The sequence below is a fragment of the Falco peregrinus genome, chromosome 13 (genome assembly GCF_023634155.1).
Source record: "Falco peregrinus isolate bFalPer1 chromosome 13, bFalPer1.pri, whole genome shotgun sequence".
Taxonomy (NCBI): domain Eukaryota; kingdom Metazoa; phylum Chordata; class Aves; order Falconiformes; family Falconidae; genus Falco; species Falco peregrinus.
The window spans coordinates 7,683,995-7,706,197 of NC_073733.1; the positions used below are offsets into that span (position 1 = coordinate 7,683,995).

General features: G+C 39.6%; 1 long non-coding RNA gene across 1 annotated transcript in view; it reads right to left on the reverse strand.

The window, feature by feature from the left end:
* Positions 1-9,129: 9,129 nt before the first annotated feature.
* The window catches only part of LOC114013412 (uncharacterized), a 270,850-nt gene continuing 257,776 nt past the window's right edge, over positions 9,130-22,203 (reverse strand). The window contains exon 3 of the long non-coding RNA XR_003556350.2: positions 9,130-9,262. This is a non-coding gene — a long non-coding RNA (uncharacterized LOC114013412). The remainder of the gene's footprint in view (positions 9,263-22,203) is intronic.

Sequence of the window (22,203 nt, forward strand, 5' to 3'; positions counted from 1 at the left end):
ATAAACAATTGGCTGGCTTTTATTAAGTTGTTCTAAGGACCAAAGTCCCAAACTCTGGCTCTTCATTTAGACAAAGCTCCCACATAAAAGGACAATTAAAGGATGTATTTCATACAATAGTAAGATGACTCCACTCTCCAAGGATGAAACATGGTTTTAAATGCCTTGATTCATCAGATGACATAAGTAGGTGTCTAAAGGCAGCTGTCACAAACATCAGACTTTCTTCCACCTTGTGTACCAGAAACACGCAGAACTTCAGGAAGACAGTGAGGAAAATTTCAGGGAGGTAAGAAAAAAAGCGCAGTAGTTCACCGAGAGCAGGTGTTTTATAGAAAGAGTTCAGCTTGAGCAAGCTTCTGCCAACGCACTGGGAACGTCTGTCAGAAACCCACCATTTCCCCGGCAGCTCACCTGATGCCTTTTGGCAAATCTGGCCTTCAGAGTCCTGCTGCTGGGGGCAGCCCAGCTGGGTCACAGCTTCAGCCCTCTGGCCACCACGCACCCGGCTGTGCACGGCGAGGTTTGCAGGCAGCAACTGGGGGTCTGGCAAGGAGGGCCAGAGGGCAAAATGGGCAGCCTCCAAGGACCAGGGCAGCTGGCTACTCTGCTTCAATTACAAAAAGATTGAAAAAGGATAACAGTTATGTTTCCATTTCCAACAAAAAGTGCTCCACCTTCCAAGGAAATGGAAATTCTCGCTGCAACAGATCTGCTCAAAGCCTGCTGGCACAGCAGCTCAGGTCTCCAACACTTAAACTACCAGGAAATCTTTATTACTATCTTTAGCACTATCCACTATGGCAGTAAAAAGCCCATTTAGAACAACGCAGTATAAACTTAAGAGACATACAGGAAAGGTACCACCTGAAAGGTGTTGCCTGAACCCCCAAAAAGCTGGCATTAAGGACACCATCTTCAGCCAGGAAATAATTCCTTTCTAAGACTCAGTTTAATTTGTGAAAAACAATAATATTCAGATGATTTATTTTCTTTTATGATTTTCTCACTTTTTTGTTTTTAAACGAAAACATGTATTTCTGGCCTGATCTACCAAAGAAATTCCTTTAAAATTAGAACCAAACAGATTTTCATTTCAGATGTGTTTTAATGAAATTATATTAGACAGAAGAATTGTCTGCTGTGGCGAAGGTAATCAGTATTCATTGCCAGTTGAAAGGTGTCGGCTCGGCTGACATGTTGACAGTGCTGTATTTCCACACATCTAGTTTTAATTCCAAAGCACAGACCAGTAAATGTAAAACTATATATTCCTAAGGCTGCACTCTCACTCAAAACTGGCCGTATTCAAGCAGACAAAATTTCTTTCTTGTCCAACATCCTCACATGCCCAAGAAAAAGCACAGGAATTTAACAAACCAAAGCTTTTTTTGGTACATCCTTCCACCGGCGTGGTTTCCTGACCGGAGGCAGTATCACAGAATGCTTTGTTACAGCAGAGCCTAGGTGCAGAGAACACCTGTAATTTGGGTTTACATTGCTATTGCAAACATGAACTCTTCACACACAGTGGGAGCAGAGCCCGGCTGTTTGCCCTGCAGCTTACAATACAGAGACAGGATTTAGTGAAACAAATTTATATAAATAAGCACAACAAGTCATCCATTCACTTTAACACTAAACATTTGCATAACAGTCTCTGTGTTTGGGCTCACACGCAGTGGATGATGGAGGTACGACAACAGCAGGGAACACACAGGAGTTGGAAGTTTTAAAGGAAAAATCTAATGTTACATTGTGGTGTTGACCAAGATCTTATATACATACCATTTATCTATTTGCACCAATATGTAAGACAAAGCACTGAGAGAAAGAGTACCACGCAGCCAGCCAAGAAGCAAGCACAGGATAAGCCTTATACTTTAATTACATGGAGGAAAGTGCTTGGGGAGCACTGTTCATTTTTCCTCTCAGTAAGCATAAGCAAGAAACAAGTTTGAGGATATATTATGTTATATTACCGTGTATGCTGGGTTTAGCGGAGATAGAGCTCATTTTCTTCATAGTAGCTAGTATGGGACTATGTTTTCTGACCCCAACTGACCCAAGGCATATCCCATACCATATGACATTCATGCTCAGCATACAAAGTTGGGTGAAGAAGAAGGAGGAGGGGGGGACATTTGGAGTGATGGCATTCATCTTCCCAAGTAACCGTCATGCATGATGGAGCCCTGAACCTGGGCACCCTGAACCTGCCTGTGATGGGAAGGGTTGAATGGATTCCTTGGTTTGCTTTGCTTGTGCACGCGGCTTTTGCTTTACCTGTTAAACTGCCTTTATCACAGCACATGGGTTTTCTCACTTCTGCTCCTCCGATTCTCTCCCCCATCCCACTGTGAGGGGAGGGAGCAAGCAGGTCTTTAGGTACCAGCTGGGGTTAAACCACAGCATGGGGACTGACTGCAGTGTTTAAATACAAAAGAAATCACAGAATGCCCCAACTCATCTCTAGTAATTTGCACTGTCAGCCCCCAGGCAAAGGGCAAGTGTCAACCCCCCCCCCACCAGTCACTTCCCAGCTGCATGCAGCACCAGAGGGGCTGGGAACGTGCAGTGCAACCATCCTGCCAGGCAGGACCGGGGTCTCTCCAGGGGCTGCAGCCTCTCCCAGCAAAGAGAAGGGCTGGGCATCGGCTTCCTTCACTATTGGTAACTTCATCTCATCCACCTTCCTCCTGAAAAGCCAAGCAGCCACTTGGGCATGGCATGTGTGTGCACTTGTACCTGGTGATGTGCTCTCTACAACAAAAGTCCTGCTCATCTTTTAAGTGCTATCATTTCGCAACGTGCCAACATACTTTATTTTTGGTAATAGCCCTTCACCTAACACAATAAGATAAGTGTACTCACTTAGCCCCTAGACACTGTTTAAATGGCATTCCTAGCAACAAGCATCCTTTGCCAGGAACACAGAGAAGTGGTACTTGCTCATCACACTCCTCCCTGTTTAGCTGAGAGACTCCCAAGGGTGCTGTGCACCGTGTCCCACTCACTTGCACCAGCACCATGGCAGGATGTGAGGCAGAAGCAAAAGCCCGTCCTCTGCCATCTCGGTGTGCACTGAGGAGCGAAAGGCCAGCACTTTTGGCTGGTGATCAATGCAGCAGGCGTTCTGCCTCCTCACTTAGTGCCTGATCGTGATGTCCATTCAGCCCCCAACCACTTTTCCCAGACTCCCTCCTCTCCCCTAGCAGACTCCTTTTGCCCATGTACTTGCCAACACAGGGGTTTGCCCTTTTTGTTACAGTTCAGTTCAAAATAAACATTAAAACCCCTAGTATGTTTGACTTGTGATCAGCAATTTGTTTCATGTGACCAGACTGCTGCTCCCAGGCAGTCTCATTATCTACAGCGGAGATCAATGCAATATTCTACTTACCTGTGATAAGCTGCACCTTCAGGCCATAACAAAACCTATTTTAGAAGGGATTTCTCAATGTTGTCTCTATATCTAGTAAGTATAGACCTCTCATAAAATTAAAGTAACCTTTACACTTCAACAATAAACCTAATATACAGCTGTATACACATAAGGCCATTATAGATTTCGTATCATTTATGGATTGCTCTTTCAGCTTTTTTTTTTTTTTATTTTAGTAGTGATAACTTGCTTAGCTATGTCCTGTATTTTCCCACTGTATGTAGCCCTAGCTGCACTGTCAAACCTAACATGGTTCAATTTTTATATCCTGTATGGATAAAACCATATCAACCAAACTCTCATAGAAGTGCTGCTCTTTCTAGAAAACACCCTTACCTCCAGGTAGAAAGGAACTTCATTGAAGTTGTGATGCATCTCTCAGCACCTTCAGGAAGTTATATGAAAAATAAAAATACTGCCTATAGAAACAACGTATAGGAAAATAAACTTATCTGTTTTCCAAATCCTATTATCCTGCTGAAGTGCTCTCAGAACAGGTTTCCACAGTTAACATACAGTCTTCAGCATTCAGGAGCAGAGGTATCCAAAACAAGGACATTACACATTCTCTTTCCTTCCTTTCTATAGAAACTTATCCACTTCAAATGTTAAATTGCTCATTTTTTTTCAGTGAAAATGTAAGTGGAAAACATCTCATGCACTTGCACAGGTGGAGTCAGAGAAGGTGGGGGGACTGAGAGTTGGCCAAGTCTCCAGACTGTTAATTCTGGCAGATTTTAATTCTGGAGGAACTGGACTGAGAGCCACAAACAGGTAAGCAGACTAGGAGAGCAAGTGGACATCAGAAGGACGGCTGGATTCAGGGAAGACAGCCCTGAGACAGGTGCAGTCCCTCCGTAACAGGCAAGGTACCCAGCAGCACAGACCCAGCCTCAGCACAGAGGATGCCATAGCGCTTTTCCAGGGGCAAAACAAATCCCCAAACTACTCAGAGATGAAAAATACACCAGTTAAATATGCTAGGGATTATTTATACATCTATACAGCAAAGCAGCTTGGAAAACATGTTGCCTTTGTCTGTTAATTAAGAAAAACAGTTTTTACGACTCCAGCAGATTATCAGAGAATGTAAGGACAGACCTTTCAAATGTCACCATTGTTCTACCACCCCCCACATTTTAACAAAGTCACAGTGTAAAAAGGACTGATTAGTATGTTATGAAAAAGCACACAACCGGAGATGATATTTAGTGCATTTCTGTACTGGAACCTAAAATTAATTACTTTGTGCTGAAGTTCAGATAGGTGTATTGAAAAATAAAGACTTGATTAACCTGCCTGCTTGCAAGTTCTTTAGGGGTCACTAGTAATATCGGTTTTCTTATTTTGATTGACATATCGCTTTCTCTTAAGTGCATTGTAATTTTGCTCCAAGGGAAAATGAACTATATGGAATGTTTTATTTTAAATCTTCGAAGTCTTTTCTAATTCTTTCCCCTTCACAACACACCCCTTGTTCTGCAAGCCTTTTTATAACAGAGAAATGAAAAACAGTAAAGATATAAAAGCATTCATAATGCATCATTTAGGTAATATGCTTAATTAATGTGAACAAATTCATCATTTTATTCTGGTTATCAAGATGGGTTAAGCCAACACAAGATTTTCATCAAGGATGAAATTGGTGCCACGGTCTACAGAGCTCTGTCAGAGACTTACTTGGGATGCTTCTGTGCACCACAGGTTACCCTACATGTTTATTTTCATGCATGTGTGCTGGCTTATCACACACTTATTAGAGAGCTGAAGTTGTAGCTCGTATCATAAGAGCATATACATACTTCTCAAATTAATTATTTGGACAGAAATGACAAATTGCACTTTAAAAAGGAAAATAGCATTGCCAGAGTTTCTAATGTGAAGAAAGTACAGTTAAATTGTACAATTTCCTATCTCATCCTATCCCAATAACCCATCCCGGTCTTCTGAAATATTCATGAAAGAATAATTATTGCCATTTATGGTCAAAATAAAACCCTGTTAATGGCACATGATTTTATAGCAGTTCCTAATATTTTCCCTCAGCAATTGCCCATTTATTTGACTTGCACTTGGCTCTGGCTTATTATTACCCTCAGTATTACCAGAAGGGCACATTGAAAGAGAAAAAAATATGTCATTAGGAACAAGCTTAATCATAGAACACTGATTTTTAGAATAAACAGAGAAAAAATGTTTTTGGTGGAAAATGCATTATTTAATGCTATGTCTGAACAGCCTGAGATCATGTTTATCCAAATCAACGCTGGATATGGAACCACATTTAACGAAACAGATTTCACAGGGAGCTCATGATAATCCTGCCCTGCCTCTCTCCGCAGCTGGATTCCCAAACCGCCGGCCGGCAGGGAAGTATCTTTTGTAGAGATTATCTGTCAGCAGCAAAATGATGTTTAACTCACAGCAAGACGTTCAGACATGATGGTGCACGGACTGTAGCAGACACCAAAGAAAGAATGACAAGTTCCCTCATCCCTTTGCCTTGTAATTTTGTTCCTTTAACTTTTAACACTTTAATGGTAGCCCAGTTGTATCCTTACTGGGAGCAGCACCAGTTACCCACCAAGGCTCTGATGAGGTACCTGGTGCCATCTTCTCGGATGCAATTGTGGTAACAGGACCAAGCGAAAGGGACAGTGAGGTAAACATGCAGCGATAATCTCTTTCCTTTAAGCTTTTTTGATTGAATTAAAACTAAACATCCTCCCTCTCCCCAGAAAAAGTCCTACTTGAAATTTTAAAACCCTGGAGTGTTGCTGGGCTTGTCTGTACTGCAGCCCTCAAGCCTTGAAATCTTTTGAAGATTTCTTGGCATTATAAACAGGAAAAATATTACACAAATAGAAACCCAATCTAGCTAAACTTTTTCAGTTACTTCCTCTAAATGTGGCCTTAGAGCAAATGTGGGGTTTTTTGGTATTAAAAGAACAGGGAAATGAAAACTCCCTGTATTTCCTCACGATAGTTTAATTGTAGCATTTCTGCATGAATTCCCAGAAAAGTAAGGTGCAGTTAAATCTGACTATGTAAAAAAAGATCTTGTATTGGACACATCAGTGTAAAATAAGACATTAATATTTTCTTTTTGGCATTTTGCTGAGTGTTTCCTTCCATTAGAAACAGAAAAAACTCAGGACAATCCTGAAGTTCTGCATAAAAACCAGAGAGCATCCTCAGACTCTTCACCAGTGCAAGGTTTGTAACCCACATCTAACACAGGTGCATGAAGGATGCAGGGACTGTCATGAAATCCCACCCTGGATCCTACATTCTCAGAAACGACGCTCACCTATAGTTGGGTCACCCTCAAAATACGCAAATAATTCCTCCTGCACAGGATAAGCTTGGAAGAGAGAACCTTTCTGGTTTAAACAGGCAAGCCATATAGCAACACCATTGTTCTTTCTCTTGCTTCTTTTACAGAAGGAACAGTCAGACAAGAGTGGATTTTCTTCAGGGTAATCTCCACGGCACGACTTAGCATGTATATATTTCTAAGAGTAATATACACTCCTCACTCATGTGAGTGATTTCAGCAAGGCTCACTTCACCATCATTGCCTGACAACTTAGTAAGACATAGCGAGTAACAAAACACATAAAACCCATCAATTTTCAATATCATGCAGGCTCACTCCGGCATCCCTTCCTAATTTTTAATGCACCCTACCTCTGCGCGTAGCTATCCGCTATTACAGGTGAGGCTGCACAAGCATATGGTGACTGGAGGCCCAGTGAGCTGGAATGTTCTGTTTCAGCTGATATTCTGCAGAACTGTTTGGCTATGGGAGCTCAGCAATATATTTTGATAGGCTTGACTATGCAGCTATAGATCTAGTTTTGCTTCCCACTCAGATATTGTTCATGCTTCAGTTATCATGCACAAAATTAGCGATAAGCAATATTAAGCAGAGCACTCTGTATTGCAGTTCTGCCCAAGAGGGCTGATAACAGATCCCAGTCTCTTTATGCTTTTTGCCTTTACAGGAAGCTGAGTGACTGCTTCCCTGGGAAGCAGAAGCAGATAAGTATTCTGAGCTTTATGTTAATGCAACGTCTGTCACATCCTTCTTGCACCTTCACCGTGAGCTTTCAAAGTCTTGGTGAAAACGCTAAAATGGAAGACCTTTCTGCTAGTGCTTTTTCAACGAGGATGCTGTGATGCAGAAGTAAGTGGTAGGGATATTTTAGCAGCTTGCCATGCATAAAAAATGCATGATCTTCAGAACACAACCACTGATAGCAATTAGCATGTATTCATAATACATCTATGAGTAACTGCATTCTTACCTGGTTATTGCAGGATACATAAATAACCTTTCAGCTTGATGTGCTACAAGCCCACAGATTTCTTAATTTAATGCATGCTCAGTCCATTAAGAACAGTAAGAATCATATACAACTATCCCATCTTTTATAGCACATGGTTTAGAATACCACTTGGGAGCCTGCATCCTGGCTTTTCTGCCTTTATCCCATTCTATCAGAAGCAGATTTTCCTGGAAAAGGCTTGATAAGCTGTCTTTCGTACTGTTTGAATATATTATTTTCAGGCTTGGTGGTCCCTCCCCTTCACATTTAATTCGTGTGGCTTGATATTTTCTTTAAAATGCCTAGAGGTTATGCTTGCCCCCACACTGTCCGTCCAGCCTGTGGTGCTGGTGGCACCCTGTGACCATTGCTACACAAACCCTTTGCCTGTAAACTGGCTGCCCTTTTGTTCCTTCCAGGTGGTTCAGGATAATAAAACTCAGAATCAAAACAGTATATAACAGTATATCCAAAGAACTGCAACAAGGCATGGATCCCTTCTCACTTAGGCAATAAAAGTGTACCAAATAATTCCAAAATTCATCAAGAGCTACAGCAAAAGGTCTTCTAGAACATTGTCCTTCCACCTTGCATCTTTGACACTCTTGTATATTTTGCCTTTAGGGACAATATTCCAAAGCTTCATGTATTTTTTTGCTGTCATTCCTTAGGATTTTACCCTCCAGTTCCAGATTTACCAGGGCTAAAGTTTTTTAGTTGGAACTATTTGCTTTCAGCTCTAAAATTACTGGGCATTTCAGAAGGGAAAATCAAATGCATACTCACATAAGAGACTGGAGATAAGGAACCATGGGAGGACAACATTATTTGTACCATGGTGGCACATATATATTTTATAAAATTACGGAAGGTATCCGATTAAGATTGATAACATGAAAGAATCTTTATGTTACCGACACTTCAGCCTACAGCATGACCTGGGAAACCATTTTTCACCGTGCCAAAGGAGCTCATTTTCCATTCTTTTCCCATCAAAAAAATAACATGAAATGGAAGCATTTCCGATGGTTGCTTTACATTAGAGCACATCTACCCTGTTGCAAATGAACATGGAATACCAGTCACTTTTCTGTGCACCTCTATCTATCCAGCAAATTACAAACTGTTGCATTCATTAGGGAGGTAGAACAAACGCCTCAGCAGATGCAGGTATGCTGACTTACCATAAATGAAGATTGTAGTTCCTGCTAGGAAATGAAAGCTATCTAAATCATTCAAGTGTACTCTCTAAATCTCACAAAAATATTCTGAGTCCTCTCACTGATAAACTGTGCTAATTAAGCTTGATTGTTCTATTTAAATTAACAATTCCCTGGAAACCTCGGAGGATCTTTTGTTTGGCATCAAGAGAACAGCATACTCAGACGAATGCTGGTCACCTGTGTGGTTGGCTGGTGGGTCGTCCTGCCTCAGAGCCTCAGAGCCTCAGATAGCCATGTCAGCACCACCGAACAACCCCGAACTCCTGTACAAGGAAAAATGGACAAAATATTCAAGTGTTGGACTTACCTACTTCAATTTCATTTTTTCTGATAGTCTCTGTAGCATTTTAGATAAGACAGTGCCCCAGGTGGGCTATTAGTGCAATATGCTTTAAGAACCAGTGGTATAAAATGAACCACCACTCAAATCTGTCACGCCAGCTTAGCAACAACAAAAAAACAGATGAAAAAATTGTCAGAAGGGTCAGTATTATTTGGATAATATTTTCTTGAAACTTTGGCCACCTTGTAAGCAAGCATCTTCTAATTTTCATCTGGACTAGCACCAGTCCCCCGGTGAGAGAACTACATAGCCACTCATCTGAAACCTGTGCAAGAATTGTGAGAAACTCAAGAGCACCAGGCTCTGGGGATGTGCAGTCTATTGCCTGGTACAGGCCTCTGGGGTTTCTGTAAAAGATTTTAATGGGATCCAGCAAGGGCAACTTTGATTATCCCATGCTGTTTCAAAGATGCAACAACCAAACCACAGAGACCATGAATCTGAAAGGCATCTGACAAATCCAGAATTTGATGAGATTCAGAAGGAGGATTTATGTGTCAGATGACTGACTATATTTCAGAAGCTGTCATTTCTAGGAATGTCAATTGGAGATATCATTTATTACTACCTATACAGAGCCCCATATGTATTACAAAGTATGTGTAGACATTAAAGCCAGCAGTAAAATAAAGAGGGGAAGTAGGAGGGAAGAGGGAGCAGTTTCATGTATATATAAACAAGATGTTTTCTTAAGACTTAATTTGAATACATATCACCTTTGAAGTTTTGGGTTTACTTTTCCATCTCAGCTCACAAGTTGATTATTTTGCTCATGAGTTTCTATATGCTATTCTTGAGAATATATTTTATTTTTTTGGATGAGAGTCATACTATCCCGAAGCAATTACTAACTTAATTTATAGTAAACTTGTTACAAATAAATTCCAGAGTTGTTCTTGAAGGCCTTCCAGGAACCCTGCTATCCCAAATTCACTTTTGTCAGTATAGCCTGTTGTTTAGAGCCTCTCAACACCAAAGGTTTCTTTCTTCCTCAAAAAAACAACCATATACATTACTGAACATGTCTTAGCAGAAATATTACGTTATTTTGTTACCACACTGCTTAATGGCATTCAAATATAATGTTATAAACACATCATACATATCAATCTTGAAAAGACATTAAAAATTCAAAGAATACTAAAATTCCCCATGTAGATGATCCAAAGTGATTATAAATTAATAACCATGAAGAAAGTTGAAATTTAAAAGTTCTGAACAGGTAATTTAAATGTCTGGAAACTTCTGTAAAACACTGGGAGAACAGACACAATCTCTAATGTCACTATTTTATCTCATCTTTGCTGAGTGCTAGTACGTGGTTTTACCAAAAAAATTGTATCCAGAAGATTTCAGAGAATTACTTCTCTGCAGCCCTGGCTTTATTTCTCTAATCATTCGGCTCTTTGCAAGCTGTCACAACTCTGTAAAAACCACTGCTTTTGCCGTTTATATTGGATCTCTAAAAAAGAGAAAATGTTGTCCTGGGCTAGAGGAATCTCAAACTCTTTAGCTTCTGCTTCCTCAGCTATTCCATATGCTGGGGTTTTTTACAGTTTTTTGTTTTGTCTCCAGTCTCGAATATGCCAGTTTCTTGTTGAGGAAGCAATCAAGCAATCAAAAAAGCAACTCTCCCATTCACATCTATTGAGAACACTGCAGCTAGACAGCAGTAGTTGTGACCTTTTCATTATGGGTTTGGGGTTTTTTTGGCAGGTTGGTGTGAGGATGACACTTATGGCAGCACCCTTTGTTGCATCCTCCTCCTACCCCCACCACAGACAGATCTGGTTTGCAACTGAGGCAAGCAGGGAATAAAGCTATTGGCAAAAGCATGAGCAAAGAGCTTTGGTTTTGATGTAGTTCTATGTACATAAAGGCAGACATGAGAACTGAATACAGTAGGACCTTTATCACGTATAACAGTGCATGTTACAATAAATAAAAGGCAGACTCTTGGGTCTTAATAATGACTTGCCACTCATTGCGCCTTAAGATTCAGAATCACAACCAGCTCCAAGTGTTGCTCACGGGATTGTGCCCAGAGTTGCTTAGAGAGGTGAGAAACTCGTATCCATTTTGTTCATGGTGACTAAGATGCATTTTTCATACTGTAACAGCTTTCAAATTCAGATATAATTTTGCCCAGTTTCTAACAGAACGCCCTTGGTGAGCAAGGCATTCACCACACCCAGATTTTAAATCACCGCCAGGATTTAGCAGCATGCAATCCATTGATTTTAGCAGATGATGGGTTGTTTGCTATCAATACTCTGCCAGACCTCACACATCACCGGGACATTGACATATAACCCGGTTTAGCAATAGCACTGTGGTAGCTAAGTCTAAGATACAAGCAAGGCAAGGTTCAAAAGCAGAGGTAATTATTGTTATTAGCCCAGGTGATACAATCAAGGGGGGAAAGAAAAAATTTAAGCTTTCAGGGACAGAAAGCATTCTTTAGGTCTCTTCTTCAGAGGCGCTGATTCCAAGAAGTAAAAGAAGCCGTGTGCAAACCTTATTTCTAACCATAATAGGTAATTTAAATACACAGCCTTCTCTCAACAAACCCAGCTTTGTGAGTTGCTTTCAGCTTTAAAAATGTGACCTGTCTCTTCTGCAGTGCCAAAATACTTAACACAGGGACAGATTATTAGTTTGTGTGCTGCCTAATAAATTATGCTGAGCTAATTGGATTAACGTCTTCTGGTAATATTCATTGGCCATGATGCCTTGTTATCCTGAAGCCTGCGTGCTGAAAACAGCAACCAAAGAATTACAGCCTTGTAGATCTACTGCTCACCTGCTGCAAACAGCTAACCAAGGCACGGGGCAGAAAACAACTGGGGAGGTAAAGGCAATCCAACCTGGCTTCGTTTGACTCTGCAGTAACAGTAGTCATGATGCATGATGATTATGAAGAATGAATAGAACGTAGATTTCTTATGAAAGAATAAAATTCTGTAGCCATTAAATTAACTGATGAACCCATTTCATTAGTTTTTGCTAGTCATCAAAAAGGAAATTTCACCATTCCAAAGATCTAAAACCTGTGTATTTCCAGCGACATCAACATGCTTTGAAATATTTTTAATTGAAAATAACTGATAGAATATAATGCAGCATTTATCTTGCTGCAGGTGATAGAAGGCATATAGTGGAATGTTTTAACAAATGTTTTATTTAAAGACAGACTTGAAAAGTCTGTGGGAGTAATTGCCAGTTTGTCAGCTGAATCACTTTACCCTTTGGAAGAGGTTTTTGTCATTACATTAGATGATTCCCAATGTCAGTGCAGGCCAATTTATAGGATAAATGCACTTCAGTGTCACTGCATTCTATTAATGAATATTAAAATATTATTTCGGTGCTTGTTCTTACAAAATTATTATCCTTCTTATTTTGATGAGCATGCTATTAAATGACCTATACATTGAAAACCTGTGCTTTATGATAAAAAGAACCAAGATCTTTTTTCCAATTCTACCTTCTTTTCCATACATTAAAAAAAAAATGATAATAGTACACTTGTTAACTCCTTAGTGTGAGAAACTATTTACATATAGCATAGCAAAGTCTTAATACTACCTGAGAATTTTCATTTATCTTAATGGGATCGTCTGAATGGAACAGCTGACAGAAGCGGACCCTTTGTGCTCAGTATGCAGTGTTTACACAACAGATACTACACCAGTACATTGCCAAAAAGCAGGCTATATGAACAGCATTTCTAATCATTGTAAATCAGTTCAGGACTCTCGGTATTTTTAAAATGCTTGCATTCCCTTGAAAGAGAAAGACATTCTGCTTACATTTAAGAGGCTGACATACACTAATCCTCAAAATATGGCACAACACTATCCATTTTTGAATGTGAGAATAAAAGCATCTCAAAAATATTGTTTGAGTTCTTTGGTTAAACTGAGCAGAAATGTAAAAGATTTACTGAATCAATTAAAATACTATGAACTTTATTCTTTGTCAAAGTATTCTAATCTGCATATATCTGGATTATTCACCTATCTGTCTACAGGAAGAAAACGTGTGTGAGACTGACTTGCCCAGATATCTGTAGGACATACTGTGTCTTGTATTTTCCGTAGGAGGGAAGCAGTTGGGAGATGAGCAAGAAATATATGAATCATCTTACGACTGCAATCTATATATGACTTCCTCCTCACAGGAAATAAAGTTACCTGACAATTTAACCGGTAGCGTGGGTTTCTGACAACTTTGCATAAAGTTTGTTTGAAGAACCCTCATATTTTTAAACCTCTGTAAGAACATTTTTTCTACATATATTTTAAGCATTGAGCTGAACAAAATTAAAACTGGAGAATTAAAAAAGATGAAAAGTAAAAAATTGCCTTTGCAATGAGAGCTGTAGTTTGCAAATTAGAGCCATAGTTTACAAGCAAACAAGCAAAGTTGCCATCAGGTTTGCATTTACAGTTTAGCCACCGTTCCTACAGCCAGCACAGGTGATTTCACTTTTACCTCCCCCTTCCCTTCCTGCTTTTAACTTCATGTGGACCTGGTTTTAAAAAGTCCCTAAATTAATCCTTCCTTTCCTGTACCCTTTGGGTGGTACCCACTAACTGGTGAATTTTCAAATGATAAGGGACATGTAACAGACATTTGGGTAGTAGCTTTGCTTGGACTCTTATAACTGTCCTTTGAGCTCCATCCCGAGAGGTGCCACCTCCTTCCCGCACCACCACAGCTGGTGAAGCCAGCAGCAGCCGGTGGTTCCATGGCACACTCCAGCATGTGTTTAGCTTTAAGAATCAGGACAAGGCTATTCCCCTTGAGGTTCGATCTCTACCAGGTAGGACACTAAAGACAATGCCACTGCTTCCCATTTCACACATAGCTAAGAGCCATGCTAGCTCAGGATCTTTCCAGGACCAAGTGCATAGCTTTACTGGAAAGGTTTTCACTTCTTGCCGGTCACTTGTTTTCAATATCATCGATTTATTTTAACTATATTTTTATCTTTGCTACCTCAGTTTTATGCAGTCTTCAATATGTAAAGAACAGACAAATGTTATGGAAAGAATGACTGTGCAGGCAATCCAGTTTTGATAGCAAAATGAACCAGTAGTTTGGCTCTGGATGCTAACGATGGGCTTACAGTCAATCTCTTCCATGCAGCTTATAATTGCTTCTGTCCAATGATTTTTAGATGTTTCCTTATTATCAATAAATTAATTTCCTGTGACTCAGTGCTTACATTAGGCACAGAAACAGTCTTTCCATTTTACAGGGACGTTGAATTTTTTAACCTGAAAAGAGACCAAACCTTGTTTACAAATGTGTTAAACCTTCTCCCAAAGAGCATTAAGCATTTTTGAAAACAGGAGTCCTCAGTTAGAAATGTATTTGTATTTAAAAGACAACAAAGACTGAAAAATTTTGACTCGAGGGCCAGAATTCTGGTACTTTCAGAAGAGCAAGTCTTGATCAAATGACAGGGACTAAAGGAGTCCCTGGTTCTCTATCTTTAGGAAGAAAAACGAGAAAAGTAGAAAAAGCAGAACAGCACAGACTCTCACCTTCACTCACCTGGAATACTTTGATGAAGAAAACAGGAAAAAAGGTGCTCGAAAGCATTACTCAGCGAGTTTAAGGCCCCTCTTTCAACTATTACATATAAATGCTTTAACAAATAAATCCTATTTTTTAAATCCACTTGAATTAAGAGCTGCGTAACCAAAGTTTCCAATCAAAACACATTTTTTATAATGTTAAAATGCCCACTTCTTCCTTGGGTTAACAGGAGGCATGCTAACAAGCTTTTTCAGCCATTCCTCTCAATTTCTGTTTGTCAGCTCAGTTCTGGGCTTATGCTGACAACAGCAAAATCATTACATTTCTACCTAGCGTAGGTTCCAGTTGCAAACATCAAATGAATATTGATTTTCTTTTTACAACTGAGAAAGCTTTAACAGACACAGCAATAGTAATTCTTGATAGATAAACTTGGAGTCAGGACAAAGAGCTAACGTTGCGTTATGATTGTTAGTATTGCTGGAAATGAGAACTGGAAAAGAACTGAATGGGCAGGTGATTCACAGTGCTCTTTCACCTGCGCATATGTAGGCTGAAACCATTTGGGTGGCAACCAAAGTAAAATCTTTTTTGGAGGGTTCTTGCATCTCAAAAATACTCCAAAAAGATGCATGGCAGGCAGGTCTGTCTAGCAGGAGCAAATGAGAATTGCAAGGAAGTTGCAGACCAGATGAATGCATTTGCTTTGACTGATTACCTCCACCCTAAAACAAATGAAGTCATTGCTTTGACTGATTACCTCCACCCTAAACCAGAATAGACCTTGAACTGAAGGTTCAGAGGTTCTACATGAGATTTACCACACATCTTGTTTTCTGTTCCTGTGTCAGAGAAAACCAAGGCAAAAGTACATAGGATACTTCTAAGGTCCCAGAAAATCTGGTTATATCAGAATTTCAGCTTTCATTAAAAAAATACTTTTTGATTCCTTGTGGTTGTGAAAGATTGTCTGAGTTCTTGCATAACCTTATCTCAGTTCTCTATCTAAAGAAACTCCCCAAATACTTCATTTTTCATGAGAAATTAGGAAAAACTCCTTAAGGATACCCTTACTTACTAGTCAACACTACCTCTGTGTTTTCCACTTAGTAAGGAAACACAATGAAATTAAAGGTAACACATCAGAGTTTCTTAACACAGGCCTGTAATTAACCTACCTCTCGCACAATACTAGACAAAGAACACCCGATGATTCATGAAGGAACTCCACAATTATGAGAATGAAACATTTGTCTTCTGCAGCCCTGCTAAGAGGAAAGTTAAGAGTTTTCCCCAGAGGCAAATCCATATGACTTCACACTCCAAAACCTCCCTTCTTTAGACCTTTCTCTAGCCGCCTTTACTTCTCCTTTCAAACACAGCTAATGTTACTTGACGTGAAACTTTACAATTGAGGTCATTATTCTTAGATCATGGGAGGATCAACCCCTTCTCCAAGGAACAGCTCTGCTACTTAATCAAACAAGCCACAGGTAACTGGGAAGGTGTTTAGGTGGCTCATTTATCTGAAGTCTTGTCTAGTTAATCATGACTCTTGGGGTCTATTTCTAACTCAACTGCTGACTTAGTAGATCATTTTGAAAAAGCTTAAAATGAGTAATAACTGGGTCTCTTGACAGGTGTTGCAAGGCTTTGTTAATTTAAACACATAAAACATGCTTACAATGTAACAGAACTTTTCTCTATAGTCCTTTAAGTATTGTAATTCTAATAAACTTAAAATAATAGCTTAAATACTGAGTTATTTTTATTTTCAATCAATTTCCTTTGGAATTAAAAGAAGTTATGTAAATTGAGTTGGACAACTTCATTTCTAGAAAAGAAGAGGTTCATCTGTTGTAATTTCTTGATTGCCCCTGGTTGACAACCCTGTTCAGCCCACCGAGATGTTTGTCTGACCCCTTTATGACATTGCACTGAGTATTCTGAAAATCAAATTTGAGAAACCACCAACTAGAAGCATCCCAAAACTTTTATTTCCTCGGAGCCAAAGACACTGATTAAGTGAGCTGCAGGAAGATTTAAGCAAATGTTGCAGGCAGTACTGCTCCTCTGTGTACCAGGCCTCCACAGACTTTTTATGCAACTCTTTGGGGATGTGTGTTCTCTTGTACCATCTGGTCCAGGCTCCAGAGAGGAGCTAAACAAGAACTGTTTGGTCCTGAGACTTTTCTAGCTCCTTGAGGGAGCACATAAGAAGAAAAATCAGAAAGCTTATGCTGAGATTACAGGGGTAAAAATGAAATATGGGTGGGTGGGGGAGTAAGGATACATATGCTTGGAAATATTGTAGCTTTACCAGTTTAAAAAGGAATCATAATTGTTGGTAATGACATGACATCAACATGCTAAAATAAATTATGTGAAATGTTCCCTGATGTCACACAGCCAAATTGACATTTAGTCACCTAAACAGCCTTATTTTCAGAGTAACTGTGCAACTTCACTTCTCATTCATATCAGTTGGATTTACAGGCACTGAGTCATCCCAATAATGAAATTAAATACATAATACATTTTTGTCACTCATTATAAAGCTGTGGACTCATGTCTGAAGCTGAACAAATAAAATAAAAGCAGTACATATGCAAAACTCTGCTGGTTACTCTCCCAGTACTAATCTACAGCACTTCACAAATATTTTGAGATACTAGAATGGAAAATACATTTATTATTAAACCATTATTAAATAATAGTGAAAATGTACTGTGATCTTTATATAAAGTGGTATCTCCATGACTAAAGTGTTGTCCAGCACTAAAACAACATGGGACTTGCACTGTACCACTGCACGAGCCAGACAGGGAGCACATGGCTGGCCCTTCAGTACAAATGTTTTACACGTAAAGATTACTCTATATTAAGTCTTCTGACTTTGTGGCACAAATCCCTGCATCAGTTTAACTTACTGACAGACCTCAAGCTTTTGTATTAGCTTATTGCTCATAAGCACAGTTCAGGGCTGCATCAGCACTAATTCAGTTACTTTTAACATAAATACGGTATACCCATCTAAACAAACAGCATCTGAGGTTTACAGTTTGGTTTACTTTGCTCAGAGAATATGGGAAATACAAGGGAGGAAGAAAAAGCAAGTAAGCTCATCTCCTTATTTGTCTGTTACTGATCTGTACAACACAAGGAGATCGGTACACAGTGCTAAATTCAGCCATATACATCTCCCTGTCCCTATTTGTGTTATGTTTGTTACTCCATGCGTTCAAATGAGGAATAGAATATTCTATGATAATAACGTAAGTATAGTGAAGCTTTCAACGGCTGCAAGGAACAGCCCCTATTGTTGACTTCAGCATGAGCCAAGGACCTTCAACAGCTTTAGCAGAGCCAGGATGAGGGTTGGACCAAATGGTAATATTCCAAAAAACACAGTAGTTTTTCCTTAAGCAAAGTTATTTACCCATAAATTTCCTTTCCTTCCTACTCACAGGAATAACCCATGGGTTTCCCTGAATCTCGTTTTTGGAGGATGTGATGGTAGGACCAGGTCTTAGTGCCTTAGCAGGTCACTGCTTTCTCCATCAGCAGCACCGCTGAGAGCACCCCTGACCGCCAACTGCAGGGCCAGCAAGTGGCTGGAAGTGAATGAGAAATCTTTATTGTCTCCTCTCTATTCCCTGTGTACTGGCAAGTAACTCCAACACAGATGTTCCTAACAAAAATATGTGTTTTGGGATTTAGCTGTTGCTGTCCCATGAAAGAGGAAAGTGTTCAGATATTTAGTGGTCTCTGACAGCAGCAACACCTGACTACACAGGCATTATTGCAAATTACTTGGAAAAAATTAATTAACTTTCTAGTAAAAAATGAAATTGCAATTACTAGCCATTTTAATTTGAGGAACCAAATGTTCCTACTTGCAGAAAGACTGCATTATTGTAATTTCAAAGTTATATTGGAAGGTCAGATGTGAGAATTTAAAGTGTAATCTTGCAGATGCTCTCACAGATGTCAAAACAACCCTTCACTGTTCAAATTCTCTTGAAATCTACAAATGCCATCAGCTTCAGGTTCCATCCAGAATCCCAGAAACAACTAAATATCTTCTTTATGTTCCCACCATAAAGAAAACATCTCCTCTTAAAAGCACCAAGACCTCGTTAAGGGAAAATGAAGCAAAATATACAAACAAAACCTGGCTCATTCTTTCCCAAAGCGTCAGCTCAGTAGCTGATGATGACAAAGGATTACTTTCCACTGAAGGTTTCAAGGCGTAGATATTAGGTAGAAAAACCAATTCACTGTTATATAGAGCTGCCTCCAAAAGCCTAGCAAACACTGACGACAGTCACTCAGAAAGTCTGAGTATTAAATATTCCAAATTATGTGACACTGAAGACAAATAGTATCTCTATATTGAGGCAGGTTTTAGTAGCACAGGAAGCGCCAGATGTAAACAATCAGGATACAGGATTTTGGACAATGAGATTTCTAAGTCTGTGAGGAATTTCAAGCTGTTAACTTTTGAGAGGTACAAAATGGAATGAACATAAGTATGACAGAAGTTCAAAAGTACCAGTCAGTAATACCAAAATAAATTATGCAGTTTGGTGAAAATGCTTCATTTTGTGCTGTTAGTTTTAATTTCAAAGTACTGAGTTTGAAACCCAACTGTTCACTTCACATGCATCCTGAAACCAGGACAGCATCTACTGAAGAAATTCAAAGGTCAAGATTAGAGTGGTATTTTAATAATTTAGATTTTGACAAAACGCCAGATTTCCTCCTGGGCTTTTGTTTTCATTGACACTGTTCATGTACTTCAAGTATCTACTGCATATTCCAGAGTTTTCAAAATGTATCTTTTGCACCTATAATTTTGTGCATGATAATTGCATATTTTAGTTGTTTATTTATCCCTTAGGACCAGGAACAAAGAGGCTTGCAGTAAGGCATTCTAGTTCTGCAAAGTAAAAGAACTACTCAGACAGCAAAGGATTCCCTGTCTTTAACGGGGTGTGGGGAGGGGAGATATCCTTCAAGACTTCATCTGAAACCAGAACTTTCCTGCCTTAGAGCAACAAAAGCAAACAAAATATATCAGTTTCCAAGCGCAGGTGCAAGTTAGTCAGTCTCTTTGTTTACCTATCAATCTACTTACCGCTGCACTAATTTTCTGCAGTCTGATATATTCTGGCAATGCCATTGCTTCACCACATACTAGTCCAGCTAGCACAACTGACTACATACAGCCAGCATACATTGTATATTTTGAGAACAACTGCGACGTTATTCCCACTTGATACCTTTTTCTTATCATCAGACAATAAACATGCCAGGGCCCTGGTCTGTAGCCACTCGGAGGGAATGCGACTGCTGCGCCTCTGCATTCTTACCTGTGAGTCTTCTGTGAACTCCATTATCATTAGCAACATTTTAATAAAAGTAATGTTAAAAAAAACATGGTAAAGTGGTCATTTGAAGAACAGTTTTTAGACTTTATAGGCTCCTCTAAACAAGCAGCATTAAAGTTCAGGCTACAGTGTCGAAAGCCAAGGTGGAGAGATCAGAACTGGAGCAAGGATACACATATCTCCTTAAAGGGTATTTATTCATAGCTGCATTTCCTACTCCTATAAATCCATATGATGTTGGTCATACACCAGTCCAAGCTTGTCACTATTTCTTTGTCTCATGTATTCTTTAATTTAGATTTATGCTAAGCACTGCTGCCAGCACAGAGGATATTAATGACGTAGTTAATGTATACGGAAAACAGAATTCAGGCAAAGAAGGAAGTTTTACTGGTCTGTCTGTTTCCAGTTTATCACATTATCAAGCTGTTAAAGGTTGCCTTAAGCAGTAGATAGTCTAGTTCTAATTTAATCGGTAGAAGAACTACTGCTTGACTTCTTTAGCTCCCATCACTTATATAATAAAAATAAGACAAAAAAAGTACAGATAAAGCAAGAAGAAAAAAAAATCACTATGTAGAGCAGGGCCAACTAGGGGTTGAAACGAGGATGAAGAGGGAGAAATTACGTTAGGGAATATAAATTAGTTTAGTAAAGGACAAAGGCAGTCACAACAAATGCTGGTAGCATGCCCTGAGGAGAAGGGAACAAGGGGGTTTCTTTGAAGCAATACTGAAATGCAGGATAATCACGGCTGAGTAAAGTCACTAGTTCTAGTGACTGAATTTTGGTCAATCAAAAGCTGGTCAGATCTGGTCAGAAAAGGAAACAGTATCTCTGTGATGACAACAAAGGCTCCTAGCCTCAATACTTCGGTTAAAGCAGTGTCCTGGAGAGAGAAAACACTGTGAAACCCGTATTGCTAGAGTAATACTCAGAATTTGGAAGAAAGCATTTTAAATCCTCTGGAAAAAGAAAGCAATAAACTGATACCAACTGATAGCAATAAACTCAATAAAATGACAAATAGTCATTTGAATCATAGGAAAATCACTAAGATGAGGAAACTATAATCACTATAATCAAGGGAATGCTTAATTAGTGCATTTTGTGAATAACAAGGTATTTTTGCAATGACAGCTAAACCTCACGTGAGAGCGGCCACTGCTCACGTATACATGGATGGCCATATGGTGTATAGGGGAAAGCCATAGGAAAGGGATTAGGTGAGCAACAGCTTCTCTCCCAACACTGTTATTTGCTGGTCAGCAGAACCTCAGCAATCCTAATGAGGAGCAAGGCTGCACTGCACTCTGTGCTGTCCAAAACTCAGAACAAAATGGTACCACCTTCCCCATGAGAGCTGAGTCCTGTCCTCACCCAGAGCCACGCAAGGACTGCTAATGCATACCAATGGGCTGCGTCTAGGTGGAAATTCAAGGGCGAAAATATAGCACACAAAGCGGAACGTAAGACCACGTATACACAGCATGTGCATTATATTCTGATACAGCTCTCCATGTAACCCTTATTACACTGATGAGGCACAGCATGCTGCATATGTCTCTGTAGGTGTTCAAAGACTGATTACATCAATACACTACATTAATACGGTTTATGATGGAAGGAGACTAATAGATGAGAAGTAGCTATGTGCACTTTGAGGAATCAGTTGCTGGGAATTAGGCTCATTTTCAGTGTAGGAGGAAATGTATTACATTTTGAGAAGATTTGGCGATTAATGATGGAAAAACAAAGACCTTTTCCTCCTTTGGTGAAAAGCAAAGCATGTACATTCTCGACCAGCAAAGTTGCAATGAGCTGAAGCATCGCTTGCTAGATCAGCTGAAACAGACAGGCAAACATAATTCTGGGGTTTTGGATGCAGAACTTTGGCCCCCAAAACATACTATAAATC